The 16,884-nt window shown below is 36.0% G+C and overlaps 1 protein-coding gene and 1 long non-coding RNA gene across 10 annotated transcripts in view; one reads left to right on the top strand and one right to left on the bottom strand.

The window, feature by feature from the left end:
- LOC126955098 (uncharacterized) overlaps positions 1-12,615 on the bottom strand; it is a 32,428-nt gene extending 19,813 nt beyond the window's left edge. The window contains exon 1 of the long non-coding RNA XR_007725813.1: positions 12,523-12,615. This is a non-coding gene — a long non-coding RNA (uncharacterized LOC126955098). The remainder of the gene's footprint in view (positions 1-12,522) is intronic.
- The window catches only part of PCDH7 (protocadherin 7), a 427,914-nt gene that overhangs the window by 305,467 nt on the left and 105,563 nt on the right, over positions 1-16,884 (top strand). The gene's annotated exons all lie outside the window — the stretch shown is intronic.

Here is a 16,884-nt window from a genome sequence, read left to right as displayed (position 1 = left end):
GCTATTAGTATACAAACAGCATTAGGAGAGTGATTTGTTTCTTAATGTAGTTCTTCTAATAATTGGAAGAAATCCCAACGCTGGCAGAGTGAAAGTGTTTGGAGGATTCTTTCCTTTTCTTTTCTTGTTGTTCAGCTGAAATGTTTTGATCCCACTTAACAAGGATTCAGTCTTGCGTTGTTCTTTAAGTACCAAGGTGATATATGAGATTGTTTTGAAGTAGATGATTTATTTTCTAATTATCATAGGTAGTTAACAGATGCATGAAGAAAGAAATGCTTCCACTTGCCTATTATTTACTAGAAAATTAATCTAAAGCCTATCTTTTCGCACTATAATATTCATCCTCAATCATGCATTTTAAGTGTTTCTTGTTCTTTCCCAAATACATCAAGAACCAGTTTCCCCATTATTTCAGAGATTCCAAGCCCAGTGATTTTTAATTAAGATTGCATTTTGCCAGTCCAGTCTTTACACATGTAAAACTTACAGAATATACTTTATGGCACCCACTGAAAGTGTGAATATAACAAAAATCCTTTCTCTACTAAAATCTTTGTGGAAAATACTGGAAGTTTTCAGGACATATAGACTAAAAAAGTAACAATGCTTAACATACAAGACTCAAACGTTTTTAGACAACCACTTGTAGGTATACGTGTTTTTTGAATTTCACATAGCTATAATTACTAGTATGTGTCAAACAATTTACCATGCACTGTTATATGCCATGTCTTACACTGCCATTATGGAGAAATTCCAAGTAACATTGAGGTCACATTGACTTTGGTACAACCCAAATGTTTGCCAGCATTAGACTCTTATCAATAACTCATTAACCTTCTTACATTTTCTCCCTTTATGCCCACTAATCTATGAAATTTTTCCTGAGTTCCTTCCAATTCTAGACATTTTATTTGAATTATCTTTCCAAGTACAGTGTCATTTGCCTCTATTTTTTGTGCCACAAGTTGTACCTTTGATGTATTTAAATTTAAACTTTGCATTTTGATGTGGAAGTAGCAAGGATTTCTGAGGCTATGATCTGATCGACAACAGCCAGGCTAGCAGCAAGAGAAGTTGAGATAACAACAGTGGGCATACCGAAATGAGCATACTGTTACAACACGTGTTCCTAGTTTTATGAACATATTATGGAGCTGACAGATGCTATGATAAATTTGTATAAAGATATTGTCTGCAGCATAATTTTTATGTATTCCCTTTAGAGCTGAAAGTGTATGTGTCTGTGAGCAAATATGTATTAGCATACATGCTTTCATGCCTGCCTCATTTTCTTTCCTTGGGACACAACATTCTGCCACCTTGGCTTCCCATAGAATTAAAAGTTCCTACAAATTACTGATAATTGTAACACCTCTTATTTTTGCCATAAAAAATATGTTGCACTATTTGGCTTTCCTTTAGGGGGAAGAAAAACACAAGCATGCACACACACACATAGACACACATACACACCGTGGACTCATGTTCTAAGAGCATGGCCTAATGGTGCATGACTACCACATTAAAAGAAATGCGTTCAGTGATGTCACAAAGCTGATTGCCTCAGTTGATCTATAATTTGGTTCATTAATAAAAGTCAGCTTATTGGTAGTATTCTTGCAAAGGCTTCAAATTATTGCATTTTAAGTAAAAATGGGAGTAAGATGCTAACATCTATTTCTAAACTTTTTAAAATACTAATCTAATGCAATTATAACACTAGAATCCTCTACTCAAGTCCCACAAATTTTTGTTCATGATTTGCCATAAGGAAACCCAGCCCCAGCTTTGCTGACTAGTAAGATAAATTTATCTTTACCAGACCCAACTCTTTCTGCCATTCTGCTAAGTCTTGGTGGAGAAGCTAAATTAATCCCCTCAGGGACTCTTTAAATTGCCAGCTAAACTTTCTTGGAACCTTGTCACAAATAGGCATTATGTTCTTTGTGAGAAAAATTTTGCTCTGCATTCGATCAAACACCTTAGTTGTTTGCTTGATACAGAACCCTTCACTAATCTTTATAATATTCTACATTATTCAGTTTAAAACTCCTAAATTCACATGTATGTGTTATATATGTGTATGTATGTTCTTTTATTTTATTTTAATTTATTTTATTTTATTTTATTTGAGACGGAGTCTAGCTCTGTCACCAGGCTGGAGTGCAGTGGTGCAATCTCGGCTCACTGCAACCTCCGCCTCCCTAGTTCAAGCGATTCTCCTGCCTCAGCCTCTGGAGTAGCTGGGATTACAGGCATGCGCCACCACACCCAGCTAATTTTTGTATTTTAGTAGAGATGGGGTTTCATCATGTTGGCCAGGATTGCTTCGATCTCCTGACCTCGTGTTCTGCCCACCTTGGCCTCCTAAAGTGCTGGGATTACAGGTGTGAGCCACTGCACCCAGCCTATATGTTCACTTAATATTTATAAGTTTATATATATAAATATCGCATAATATTTATATATGCTTTCTTATATACAAGTATATTTGACATTAAAATGAATTACTAAAAGCAATTATGTCTCTGATTGTTGGTTCCCTTGAAATTACTGTATGTAACATTTCCATGTGAACTAACCTGCTTTGTATCAATCCTGCTTATCCTTTATTGGTATTTTATCAACTTGATTTAATTTAACTGTAGAAATGCTTCAGTTTCCTGTGGAAATTAAATTAGCCAATTGAATTTTAGCTACTGCAACTTTTTTTTGTATTTAGATGACTTATTAATGACCATGGTCATTTTGTACCGTTTATAAATTTTATTTTTAATTTTTTTTTAATATAAGAGAAATACTCTAGAAAGTATTCTTTGGAAAGCCAAGTTATTTATTTTGTATGGTACTGACTGTGAGTAGCCTTAAATAATGTCCACTGACATAGCTATAGTGATATTAGAATATATAAAAAATTATATGATATGCAGTGTTATACACAGGAATATTCCTAGCATAAGAGGATATAAGAGTGTTATTTTATTTAAAATCCCTGGATTTTTTTGTTTCAAAGTTCATGCAGTACACCATACTCAAGTTTGGTTATTTAAATGTGAAAATCTTCCTTAAAACAGAATAGAGGAAGGTAAGTGTTTTATTTCGAAATTACCCAAATTGCACTACTTTGGACCATTGAGGTAGGAAGACCTCTTAAGGACAGAAATTTGAGACCAGCCTGGGCAATATAGTGAGACCCTGTCTCTAAAAAGAAAATAAAAAATAAAAAAATTAGCCAGTCATGGTGGTGCACCTGTAGTCCTAGCTACTCTAGAGGTTGAGATGGGTTGAGGTAGGAGGATCGCTTGAGACCAGGAGTTACAGTGAGGTCTTATCGCACCACTGCACTCCAGCCTAAGCACCAGAACAAGATCCTGTTTCAAAAAAAAAAAATTACCCAAACTTTAGGATTAATATTAAAGGTACTGAGGTAATATGTTTTAAATTTAACCTTACATGAGCTACAGTTCTTCATGATGGATAACACATGAGATGACAAACATCGAGAAACATACTAATCCAAAAAGAATCTAAGCTCATTCTAGAATAATTTGAGGCTTTGGGAGATACTATATTTGTGAAAAAAATAGAAAAACAAGTTATCATGTCACAAAAGTGATTATCCCAGCAATGAGGAGCAACCCCAAACTGGTTATGTGGCTTTGATATATTTTGATGATTGACTATGCCCAGAATAGCTGATTCAGCAGGGCTGAAGAAATGTAGTTTTGGCACAGGTGGCAAGAAATTTCATAAACAATGACAAAATTTTATCTCCACCACCTGAAATGTAGCAAATATTAAATATTTCTTTGATTTTGAAAGGCCTTGTTAATCATTTCTTTGATTTTGAAATGCCTTGTTAATTCTTTTTACTGCTAATCATTTGTGCTTTGTGACCAGCATAAAACAGCTACAGCACATTAATGCATCACAAGCAACTGTAACCAAATTAAAGTCCTGTAAGTCCTGTTTTTTGGTGTAGGAGATTCTGTGCTTATTTCACCTAATGTACTTTTAACTAACCATGACAAAAATAGTAGCTTGCTTCTGAAGATGGTGAGTCTCAAACATCAAAACAGAGTCAGAAATGTCCTAGGTGCCCGGACATCTAGAGGAAGGCTCAATAAATGGGAGTCAATGAAGTCTAGAACAAAGTCTTGGATTAGAGTGGGTCTTGAGTGAAGCATGAAAACCAGATATTTGCAGGCACAGCTGAAGGCTTTGAAGGCACATTACTCCAGCATTTTCATGGGAAATAGTGGTGCTATTATAATGATATAGCACTGACAAGTCTTGGCTCGTAGCTCTAGCAAGGAAGTTTATAGAGGATTTTGAAGTCAGACATATTTGGGTTTGCACATTAAATCTGGAACACTCCATTCATATTATATCCTAAATGTAGTGGTCCAGAATTCTAATAAGTGAGTAGAATGCCAGATAAAGAATCTGGGCAACATTTGGAAACTCCAGGCAGGCAGATGGGCCTGATAATGTAGATCTGATATGAAACCCTTAGCTCTGGTCTGGAGTTCAGGCATAGTAAATTTCCTAAGGATCATACACTGGTCTAGGCCTCAGTCTTAGAATGGACCTTGGCAACTCGGTGGGTTCTGAGCATAAAGACAGACAAAGAAAGACTATTGCAGAAGTAGTTTAGAAAACAAAAGAAACCCACGAGACTGGGGGCTGGGTTCTACTAGGTCTTGAAGAAAAGCTCAGTTTTCTAGTGCTGAATTAGCTACTCAAAAGACCCAATGCAGGGCTACTAATTGTGAATTTGTATCTTTGCAGTCATTAGTACTTTTAACAATGACTGAGAGGACAGCCTTTGTCTGGGTGGCGTGTGTGTGTGTGTGTGTGTGTGTGTGTGTATGCATGTGTGTGTGTATGCATGTGTGTGTATGCATGTGTGTGTGTGTGTGTATGTGTGTGTGTGTGTGTGTGTATGCATGTGTGTGTGTATGTGTGTATGGGAGTGGTGTTCAGCAGCAAGACAGCCAGTTATATTCACTTGTCCTATAGGACCCACCCTTGTTACATCATCTCAGCAATCTCAGCAATCCTTCTTTGTATCCTCAAATTGCTTTTTCTTCTTTAGGGCCAGCTATTTAGTACTAGGATGTTATTCTTCCTCACAAATAATGGAGCCAGACATGTAGTTATTTGCTCAATTACCAATAATAACGCAAACTTTTGCATTTAGAAATCCTATGCAAAGATTAGCGAGAGTTAGCTATAGACAAAGAGAGAAAGAAAAAGAAAAAGAAGTTGAAGTTTGTTATCCAAATTGTGTCTTCAGGCTAAGAGCCAAGTTACACTTTTATTTACATATAATTTTAATAATGAACAGCATAATTTCATCTTATTTCAAATTATCGGTTCTTAGAAAAGAACAAGTAGAAAAAAAGACTGAAAGTTTTAGTGAATTTCAATTACTTTGGCTTAGCAGCAGTAATTGAAAAGCTAATTTGTTTAGTAATGAACTTTATCTGCAAAAAGAAAAGACAAGACCATTACTGAATTCAACATCAATGACTTACGCTCCAGTTTCAAGCAAAAAAAGACAATAGAACTTGTCTATACCATTCTTCAGATTGGTGAACATTAATCATGTTTTGTTTTTTTTAAAAACTACAAGACAGTTATATAGGTGCAAAGAACACGATGATGATCATAATTTTGACTATTACAGAATGAATATTTGGTGGTTTCTGAGCAAATAAGAGGTGTAGGGCATTTTCCCAAGAAAGTTTTCTTGAAGATACTGAAGAAGAAAATACATGATCCTAGGTTTCAACCAGTTTCCTTTCTAGTGATGTAGGTAAGATCTGCACAAAAATACATGTAATATAAAGACAAATGGGGTTTTTTGAAGAAGTGTTACAAGTGGTGGTACTACGAGGATGGAAAGATCATATTTGATCTAGGCCTGAAAGGGGAAGGGTGGTTAAGATTTTATCAAGCACATATAAAGTGATTAAACAGTAATTCTCAATGAGGAGAATTTTTGACATGTCCCCCCCGATCCCCCAAAGGGCATTGGCAATGTCTGGAGACATTTTTGTTTGTCACAACGAGGGGGATGCAACTGACATTTAGTAAGTAGAAGTCAAGGATGCCACTAGACATCCTGCCATCCACAGTACAGCAACAAAGTATGGGCCAACCAAAATTGTCAATACTGTCAATCTTGGAATAAAGAATCATTTCAAGTAGAAGGAAGAATATTCACAAAAGCAAGGCTTGTGTCCTTTGGGAAATTCTGTGTGGTCTAGTTTGTCTGAGGTATAGATTATGTGAAAGAGCGTAAGATAAGTGAAGGCTGGAAGGATAGTTTATGACCGGATGTGGACAGATTTTGATGTTAGATTAAAGAATTGTATTTTCTTATTTGTTGGTCTTCCCAATACCAACTAATAAAATATTTCACCGAATACAATGCAAGTTAAAAGAAAAACAACTTGTATTATTCAATATTATTTCAAACATTCAATGGATTTTGTTCTTTTTAAAAATTTCTTTCTATCTCAGTGTAAAGAATTAAAAGGGCCTTTGGAAACATATACAACTAACTCTTTAGAAGAATATTCCTATTATCTGCCAGTTTCCTTCAAACTTATTTACAAAGAATAAGAGATTACTTCCTTAGATAAGTGCTGGGATTCTTCTAACTTACGCCTTTCATGACTTTCCTCCATTAAATATTTAATTATTTTCAAGGCATTTTCATGATTATTTTAATTACACATAAGTAGTATGTAATATCTGTATGTGGCTAACTCATTTTATTGCTCAATCTCCAAAAGCATCAAGATAAAATATAGAGCTACTTATTTTATTTTCAATTAACTTGTTAAAAAGCTTTAGTATATCTGCCTTAGTAAAATTATTTGTTTATAATTATCTGTATGTGTCAAGCTATGATAAACAACTTCTTAAGATCAGAGAAACTTTTTATCAGATGATACGCCCTTCTTAAAAAGTTTGGTCTGTAATTATAGGATTATATTTGTATAAATTATATTCAAGATCATACATCTAGAGAATCCTCATGTGGCTCATATTCTTTTTCAACAGCCAAAATAACTTTTAAGCATGTATAAGATGATTGCATTTAAGAAATAATACATGGCTGGACCTGGTGGCTCACGCCTATAACCCCAGCACTTTGGGAGGCCAAGGTGGGTGGAAACCAAACTGTCCAATATGGCGAGACCTCATCTCTACTAAAAATACAAAAATTAGCTTGGCGTAGTAGCGCATGACTGTAATACCAGGTACGCAGGAGTCTGAGGCACAAGAATCATTTGAACCCAGAAGGTGGAGGTTTCAGTGAGCCAAGATTGTGCCACTGCACTCCAGCTTGGGTGATAGAGTTAAACTTTGTCAAAAAAAAAAAAAAAAAGAAAGAAAGAAAGAAAGAAAGAAAGAAAGAAAGAAAGAAAGAAAGAAAGAAAGAAAGAAAGAAAGAAAGAAAGAAAGAAAGAAAGAAAGAAAGAGACAGAGAGAGAGGGAGAAAGGAAGGGAGGGAAGGAGGGAGGGAGGGAGGGAGGGAAAGAATACATGTCATTGTGAGCATTTGATTTTTACAAATAATCAAAATGAGTTGTCTTAAAATCAAAATTCAAATCTTGAAGCAATCCATTTTTACATGAAATTAGAAGATAAGAATTTTGTCACGACATGATGTTTTATCTTAGAGTCTATTAATGGACAGTAAGAAATAAGAAATAGATTTTGTTCAGTAACTGTTCCTTTCGTCAAGTGTCTGCCTTTTTTGGAAGTTATTCACATAATAGTGTTTATGACTTTTTTTTTTGTAATTCCTCTTGCCTCTCCTTTATTAAAGTTTACTTTTGGACAGGAATCATAGGGTGTTGGTAAGCATTCAGCAAATATTTATGGAATGAGTAATTTTAAAGTAATATTATCTGATTTTTTATAAGGCAGTTTCCCAAAAGTACAAAATATGAAATGCAAGATAACGATGATGTTAAAGCTTCATGTAAAGCCAATTGAAACGTGCTTTCATTAGTTCCTTGAAAGCGGACCTCACGGATTGATATCTTAAAGAACATGCTCGCAACATGCTCCATCAATAGGTCTATCAAACTATGCGCAGCAGCCTAACAAATTATAAAATATTGATTGAAATGATAACATATCTTTTTAAGCTTCACCAGGAAAAAATAGTAAAGTTAGAGAATCTTTACTCAGATAACAGAAGATAGCATTTCAATGCATTGTATTAAAAATAGAAATATAACAAAATGGAGTAAGAAGATGGGGAGAAATATCAGGAGGGCTATTTTTGCTGCAGAATTTGCTTCAACATGCTAACTCCAATTGTGTCATGTTATACAACTGGAACCTACATCAGAGCTTCAAAACTTCAATTTAAAAACTCACTTCAAGATATAAAACAAGCTTTTGGCAATGCTTTTTCTTCAACATGGCCCCTTGCTTGCATAGACAGTTTAATCATTGCAAGCATTAGCAAACATCCCCCTTTTAAAATCATTTCTCCACCCAATCCTTTAACTCCCAGTGCTTCCTAAATTTCTCACCTCCACTTTCATACTCATTCTTATACTCAGTTGCTACTTTTCTGTAGCTCTTTTTCTTTTATGTTGAAAACTATCTAGGCCGGGTGTGGTGGCTCAAGCCTGTAATCCCAGCGCTTTGAGAGGCCGAGGTGAGCAGATCACCTGAGGTCAGGAGTTCGAGACCAGCCTGGCCAACATGGCAAAACCCCGTCTCTACTAAAAATACAAAAATTAGCCAGGCATGATGGTACACCCTTGTAATCCCAGCTACTTGGGAGGCTGAGGCAGGAAAATTGCTTGAGCCTGGGAGGCAGAGGTTGCAGTGCCCGGAGATCGTACCACTGTACTCCAGCCTGGGTGACAGAGTGAGACTCTGTCTCAAAACAAACAAAAGAACAAACAAACAAACAAACAAAAAACAACTATCTGAATTTATCCCATCCAACAAAAACTCAACTTATCCTATCTTGCCACAATAGTCCTCCCTATTAGATTTCTCCTGTCTCCATCTTCTTCCCTTTCATCTTCTATCCCTTCCTTTAATTCTCTACATCGCGTTGGACCTTGGCTTCAGAGGCGTATCAAATGCTTCTCTTCACAGAAAATTACCTTCCCTCATACACCACCTCAAAATCTAAGCCAAGTTACCTAATTTTAAAAGGAAATGATTATTCATTATTAGTAATATATTTTAACAATAATTATCATATAAACAGAAATTGTGTGCATTAAATATTATGGCTTTTGATTTTCAAATTTCATTGTAAATATAGCAAGGGAGATGCTACCTATTCTGAAAATACATTTTTATAATGAGGACAACTAAAGCCTAGCTGCTCAGTATTTTTACAAAATTTCAGATAAACATCAGAATTTAGAAATTGCTACTTTAATATTATCTAAGTCTCATTTACCTGCTGGTAATGCTACTCCAGAATTTTTTTAGGGTTGTAAAAATCTATTGTGATTTCATCATTTCCCTGCCCATTGCTTCCACATTTATCCTATAATCTTGCCATCTGTTTCACTGACATGGCAGACCCAGAGGGCAGGGAGCCTATCTTATCTGTGAAATGCTGTATGTAAGTGTGGATTCTCTGTCAGCATTTAAAAAATAATAGAACTTCAAATAGGATTGATTTAAGCCTCCCTAGTCAGCAGTTAGTCTTGGTGACATGAATCACTCTTTCAAATGGTAATTTACACCTGTTACCTGCATCCACAGGTTGGAAAATGCTTGCACCTTAATTAATTGCACCCTTGTGATGTGGGAGATTGTATCCTCAACTCTGAGACGGGGAGACTAGGGAATAGAGAATCAACAGCTTTTCTGTTATTTCAAAGAAGAGTTTTGCAGAAGAAAATTAGAATTCAGGTCACTTTTCATTGAATGATCAATGAGGTTCTTTAGGAATCTGTGCTCTCATGAGAGAAACATGGTGATGGCATCTCTTCCAGTAAGAGATGTACTTGTCCTTAGCTTATGCAGTAGCATCAGTTCAATATGACCTCAGCAAACATCTATTTTATTTTTCTTTTTCCTTTTTTTTTTTTTTTTTTTTTTTGAGACAGAGTCTCACTCTGTTGCCCAGGCTGGTGTGCAGTGGCACAACCTCAGCTCACTGCAACCTCTGCTTCCCGGGTTCAAGCGATTCTCGTGCCTCAGCCTCCTGAGTAGCTGTGTGCCACCACGCCCAGCTAATTTTTATGTTTTTAGTAGAGATGGAGTTTCACCACGTTGGCCAGGCTGGCCTCAAATTCCTGACCTCAAATGATTCACCCGCCTCAGCCTCCCAAAGTGCTGGGATTACAGGCTTGAGCCAAAGTGCCCGTCCACATCTGTATTTCTTAACATCTATGTTTCTTAACTTTTGCTCTCTGCTTCTGTAGTGACTGATGTCATCCTCAGAGCCAAAGAGCAGGTTGCATGCAAATTACTTTTAGGCAAGCATCACATTAGAGCATAATTCCCCAAATGGTAGTGCCACCATGTAATTAAGCTACAACTGGTGACAAGTATCTGACATCAGATAATCATTTAATGGAGGAAAATGGGAGGCAGTTCATTATTTTAAAGCGTGTTTTCTTTAAAGTTCCTTGAGGATGTGGAAGGATTTTCTTGGCATTCAAATGATTTCAAAGTGTTTGTGTGTAATTATTTTTTGGCAGGTTTTAGAAATATATTTGTGATAGTGATAAGTGTTTCCTTGGCAGACATCATTAAATGTTCATGAGACCTGTAAGCGGACTTTCACCTTTGATTTTTCCCTACCAGAGCACATGTTGTCTGGGTTAATATGTTTTTGTTCCTTAAAGTTGAACAAAATCTTAGGAAGTGCTAAGATAGAAACTTTATAAGGTATTGTAAATACGTTTTACACAAAATGTGAAAGGTTTATTGTTATAACAGCTTAATTTGTACTTTGCTAAGTCTTATTTGGTCATTTTCACTGAACACAGAAACTGATAAATTGTAGTTCTTTTTTTTTAAATGTTTGAGACAGAGTTTCACTCTGTCGCCCAGGTTGGAATGCAGTGGTGCTGTCTCAGCTCACTACAACCTCTGCTTCCTGGGTTCAAGCTATTCTCCTGCCTCAGCCTCCTTAGTAGCCAGGATTACAGGTGTGCACCACCACGCCTGGCTAATTTCTGTACTTTTAGTAGAGACAGAGTTTCACCATGTTGGCCAGACTGGTCTCAAACTCCTGAACTCAAGTTTTCTGCCCAAAACTCAGCCTCCCGAAGTGCTGGGATTACAGGTGCAAGCCACCGTGTCCAGCCTGTAGTTCTAGAAGTATAAAGATAATGGTAGATCCCATCTCTAAAAGACTCTGAAACTAACATTTTTACGTATTTGTGAGGTCAACTTAGTAAATTACAAAAGAGAAAGTTGAATTAGGGAGTGAACTATAAAATATTCATTCTTTCATCAAAAATATTTGTTGATTATCTATTGTGTGCAAAGGACTATACTGCACTAGTGACATACTCTGTTGTGCTTGTAATTCTAAAGTCAGTACGACTTTGAAAATTCCATACCTGTATTAGTTCATTTTCACATTGCTGATAAAGACATACCGGAGACTGGGCAATTTACTAAAGAAAGAGGTTTAATGAACTCACAGTTCCACATGTCTGGGGAAGCCTCACAATTATGGTGAAAAGTGAAAGGCACATCTCCCATGGCAGCAGACCAGAGAAGAGAACTTGAGCAGGGGAACTCTCCTTTATAAAACCATTATGTCTCATGAGACTTATTCACTGTCACAAGAATAGTGCTCAGAAAGACCCACCCCCATCATTCAATTACCTCCCACCGGGTCCCTCCCATAACACATGGGAATTGTGGGAGCTACAATTCAAGATGAGATTTGGGTGGGGACATAGCCAAATCATACCAATACCTTACTACCATCTTTACCTCTCCAACATCATCTCCTGCATTTTGAGTTAATGTTAATCTTTAATTGTCTCATGTCATTTTCTGCATTTTTCTAACCCCATCTCTGCCCTGTTCTCTATCCTTGAAAACTCTTGCCTGAGCTCCCTGAAATTCAGTTTGTTCATCTGTATATTGGGAGTAACAATGTAACCTAACAATTGTGAATTAAACAAATCTATGAAACATTTTGCTTAATTATTAGCATATACTAGTTAAGCAGCGATTACTTGATAATATTTCCATTATTGATATTCAGAGTTCAGCTTAGATATCATGAGCTCTCCTGGAAGGGGATCTCCCTGGGCCCACTACACTGTGTTCATACTTCTATCTGCAAGTCCAGCCATGTTCTATGTTACTGTGAACCTAATAATTGATGAGTGCCTTGAGAATATGGGCTATGTGTTATTTCTTCCTGTATCTTCAATGATTAAAATATTCAAAAGTCTCAAGTGTTGGTCAACTAAAGGAGTGAAGAAATGCTCTGGAAAATAGACACATGGCTGATAGTAGTTGGGAATATTTTACCTTCTCCTGATGAAAATGATCATTCTTTTGTATCCATTGCTCTCTTTTCTAAAAGAAATGCTGGTGAATGCACTCTAGAGATGTTTAGCCAGTTCTCACTTCTCCCACCCCTTCCCTGCTGTGAGGCCAGCATTTGTGGTGTAGATTTTGCTTTAAATGCTGGAAACCTAGAGGAACTGTTATATCATAATAGTATGGTGAAAGAAAGAGGCAGCAGTTCAAGTAGACAGGTGACAAGTGACAGGTAGATGATGGGTGTTTTCTGGCTGATGATCAGAGTTCATCGACACAGAAAGATAGCAACAAGCAATACTTGGAATTCAGGTAGGCAAGTAGATGGATTCAATAAGGTTTGGCAGCAGATGGTCAGGGCCCAGGCCAAGACTCTGGAGAGCAATCCTGACCTGCAATTCTAGAATTATGGCTAAGGCAGAGATCCTGTTGTCGAAAATAAATTGCACAATATGGAAAAGACATGTATTCTCAAGGGTTTAGCCAAGCTACTTGCTTCTGGGGAAGAGTTCAGAGGAAATTGTTTGATGTCTAGTAGTCTAGATCAGTGTTTAAAATTTATCAGTACCAAAGGAAGGTGGCATATGCTTTGTTTTTCTTAAATACTGTTCTATATGCTTAGTTCCTGAAGTTTCTGTTAAATTTTATTATAATTATTATTTACATTACTCATGATAAATCAAAATATTTATTGAAATATACTATTAGAATCTTAAAGTGATTAAAACATATATTTCTTCCTTAGAAGGGTAAACTTAAATATAAGCAAAATAAATACAAAGGTATCTGGAGGACTATTTGAGATGGAATAAGAAATTATAAAACAGAAAATAGAGTTTACTGCTATCTTATTTTTCATTATAATTTTAATGAATTGTATATCTTCAAAAGATATTATTTTATATTTTTCATTTGTGAATTACATATACATATAATTATACTGTATATATTCTGTGACTTGATTTCCTCGTCAGAAATTCTGTTTGTGGGATTAGTCCATGCTGATATGGGTAGCTATAGTTCCCTCATTTTCAATTTATGTTGTATGTTATTGGAAGATATTGTGATAATTTACTTATCAATTCTTCTATTGATGGACATTAGAATCCTTTCTGGTTCTTTGCTATATTTATCAATGCTCTTACCTACACTTTCTTGCAGCATTCTATGATCTTTGTATTTAAAAGTTCCAGTCCACATAAATCTGCTGTTCAACCTGAGATAAGTTACTCTAAGTCGAAGACTCCTTGTGTGTAACGTAGAAATGACAGCAGTAACTTACCACACAATGTTTTCAAAGAGTAAATTAGACAGCATATACCAAGTGCTTAAAATAACACCTGCCCATAAGTGCAAAATAAATATTAGCTATCATTAGTAGTATTACTCAAAAGCAATGAAATAATCTCTGGAAGAATTGTCAACTCTAAATATCAATAAGAAAAAGCTCACATTTCTGCTCAGTATGGTTTAAAGCACCAAAATCAAAGATTCAATTTGGCATTCTTCTTTAGCATTTTAGAGTTCACTGTACTTTTGTGGCAATGTTAGGATATTTCAATGTCCATCTCAACGGCTTCTACAATCAGATGCAAATATTAAAGCCTCTCTAAAGACTGAAAGCCAGTTGAAGGGTCTTCCTCATTAAGAAGAGGGAACATGTCTTGAAGTAAAATAGCCTGTTGGGTACAGTTTACAGTGTTGTTGTTTTATTTTGTTTTAGAGATGAGGTCTTGCTATGTTGCCCAGGCTGGAGTGTAGTGGCTATTCACAGGCATGATTGTGGTCCACTACAGCCTTGAATTCCCAGGCTCACATGATCCTCCTTCCTCAGCCTCCCAAGTAGCTGGGACTGCAGGCACACAATGCAACTTTGTCCAGTCACAGTTTATAGTCTTTCTGCCTCTTCTCTACAGTGCCCAATCATAGTTCCCAATAGCCACTGCTCATTAACCCCTATTCTGGTCTCTGGAACAATATAAGATAATTCCTTGACTCTACATATTCTAACTTTTCTAGAAGAACAACTGAAAGGCTTATGTTTTTTCTAACTGTTATCCTGGTGTATGTATGTATAGGCATGGTTCATAACTGAATGAAAACTCAGCCCTATTTCCTCTTAAAGCTCACAGAGTCAATTATAAGCAACAATATGATGATTATATCTTCAAAGCAAAATAGGTAGATTTCATTCATATCAAGCCAATAGACAGAACTGCTAGAGGTTGAAAACCAAGATTGTTCTCCCCTCATGTAGAATCTGCACTTAGTTTAAAGGTTGTGGACTTAGATACAAACCAGTGGCTTTAGAAAGAGGTTGTAAGATGATATGGTGCTGCTTTCTTTATCAGTAGTGCAAATGCCCAGAGCTGAATATGTGTTTTACTTTGTTTAAATAAATCAACTTTATTGAAATAATGTGCATAATTTACATTCAATTAAATGCACAGATTTTTTTCCATGCATACTGCAGTGTGTCTTGACAACTCTATATACCCATGTAACCACCACTCCAATCAGGATATAGAATCTTTCTATCACTTTAGGAAATTTCCTTATGCCTCCTTTGAATCCTCTCTTCTCTTCCCCACTCTTCCCTGACCCACCTGGGCATCACTGCTCTGATGTTTATTACCACCTTTTAGTGCTAACAGTTCTTGAACTTCATATAAATGGAAGCATGCTGATGTAAACTTCATCTGGCTCTTTTTTGCTCAATTAAATGTGCATGGTGTTAATAAAGGGAAAGGATGTTTTTAAATCGATTTTTGCTATAAAATTATATTCACTTAAAATTTGTACACGTACAATGATTTAAATCACCTTAGTTCAAAGTGATATATTGGATCAGTTGAAATAAAGGGTAATTGATTTCACTTGGGTATATAGGGCATATTCACCATTAATCAAAAACTAAAAACAGTTCTTGAGTCTAGGCCAGGTTGGCCAAGTAAAAATGAAGCAAAAATTTACTCATTCAGCAGTTCATTAGTTAGACCTTTCCTCATCACCTATTAAACCATCCTCAATATTTAGTAATGTCCTAAAAATATGAACCATTCGATTTTAAAAAGACTATTTTTTAAGACCCAATTTGCCCAGATAAATCCCTTCTGGCATATTTTGTTGGTTTAGAAACTAAAAGTCAAATTAGGGAAGCTACATCATCTGCCAGTTAGTTACTAAAAGTGTTTTCCTGCTTGCCACCATTCAAATGATGTGTGTGTTGAGAGAAAAAAAAAAAAAAATCGGGACCAGAAAAGCACATGGAGATACAGAGTTGTGGAAAAACATTGAAAAATGTTTGTCCACTTTCTGAGAAAGGAAAAATACAATTGCTTTTTGACAGTGCTGACTTCTGTTTACCAGGGCTTGCATTATAATCTCCATCATTAAAATTCTGTAATACTACACAAATTTGGAACATCGACTCTATAAGGGATTTAGTTTTATGCTTGCTTATCCATTTATGTGAGTCTCAGGATGAAATTCTACTAGTAAGTCTGCCTGAAAGAAGGTGCAATATCCATTTTCTTCTGAAGTGTTTCTTCTCCTGGGAGCTACCTAGTTCATGGTACTGTCTAACTGCTTTTAGAATTGTTTGCTTGGTTATTATTCTGGGGATATTTTCTGAGTGATGAAAATATTTTAGAATACATTGGCTTAATTTTCAAATACTGGTACTTTATTTTTATTCACCTTGTGTTCTTCTACTTGGTGTATTTTGAAGAGCATGCGCCTTGCTTAGCATGGTGAAATGCAGTCACTGCTAATTATCATGGCTGCAATTTTCAACTTCAGAGGTGAAAATCAAACCACAGACTCCTAAGTGCTGGAAGCCATGCAATTCTAAACAAAATCCTGAAGGAGCACGAAACAGACGGCCAGTTAAAGTTGGCTCCCACCTTTCATTGAGCAGTCTTACAAGGAAAAGAATTGCCCCCAACTTGACCATTGTTTCAGTTGGCATTGCTTTGGTAGTTCTTTATATTTTCATTAGGGCAGGACAATTTCCTCTCAAACATGCTGTTGCCATTTGCTTATGTAACGTTTTCATCCAATCAATATGCTTCTTTATGATGAAGATAAAGAAATGCCACCAACTGGCTTGTGCTATTTTTTTAAAAAAATAATGCTGCTTTATAAAAGTAACTTTTACTATTTCCTAGGAAAAAACAAATGTCATCTAAGGGTCATAAAATAAACCAAGAATTTTAAAAAGTTTTCTGCTCATAGAAGTGAATATTTTTTCCTTCAAGATAGTTGTGTGCAACAGGGGACAAATGGTAGCAATGGGAATAGAAAAGTGAATCAAAAAGGTAATCATGTGCATCCAGGCAGCATTCCCTC

The sequence above is a fragment of the Macaca thibetana genome, chromosome 5, assembly GCF_024542745.1.
Source record: "Macaca thibetana thibetana isolate TM-01 chromosome 5, ASM2454274v1, whole genome shotgun sequence".
Lineage (NCBI taxonomy): Eukaryota > Metazoa > Chordata > Mammalia > Primates > Cercopithecidae > Macaca > Macaca thibetana.
The sequence above is the reverse complement of the archived record's forward strand: the minus strand, read 5'-3'. Positions and strand labels throughout refer to the sequence as shown.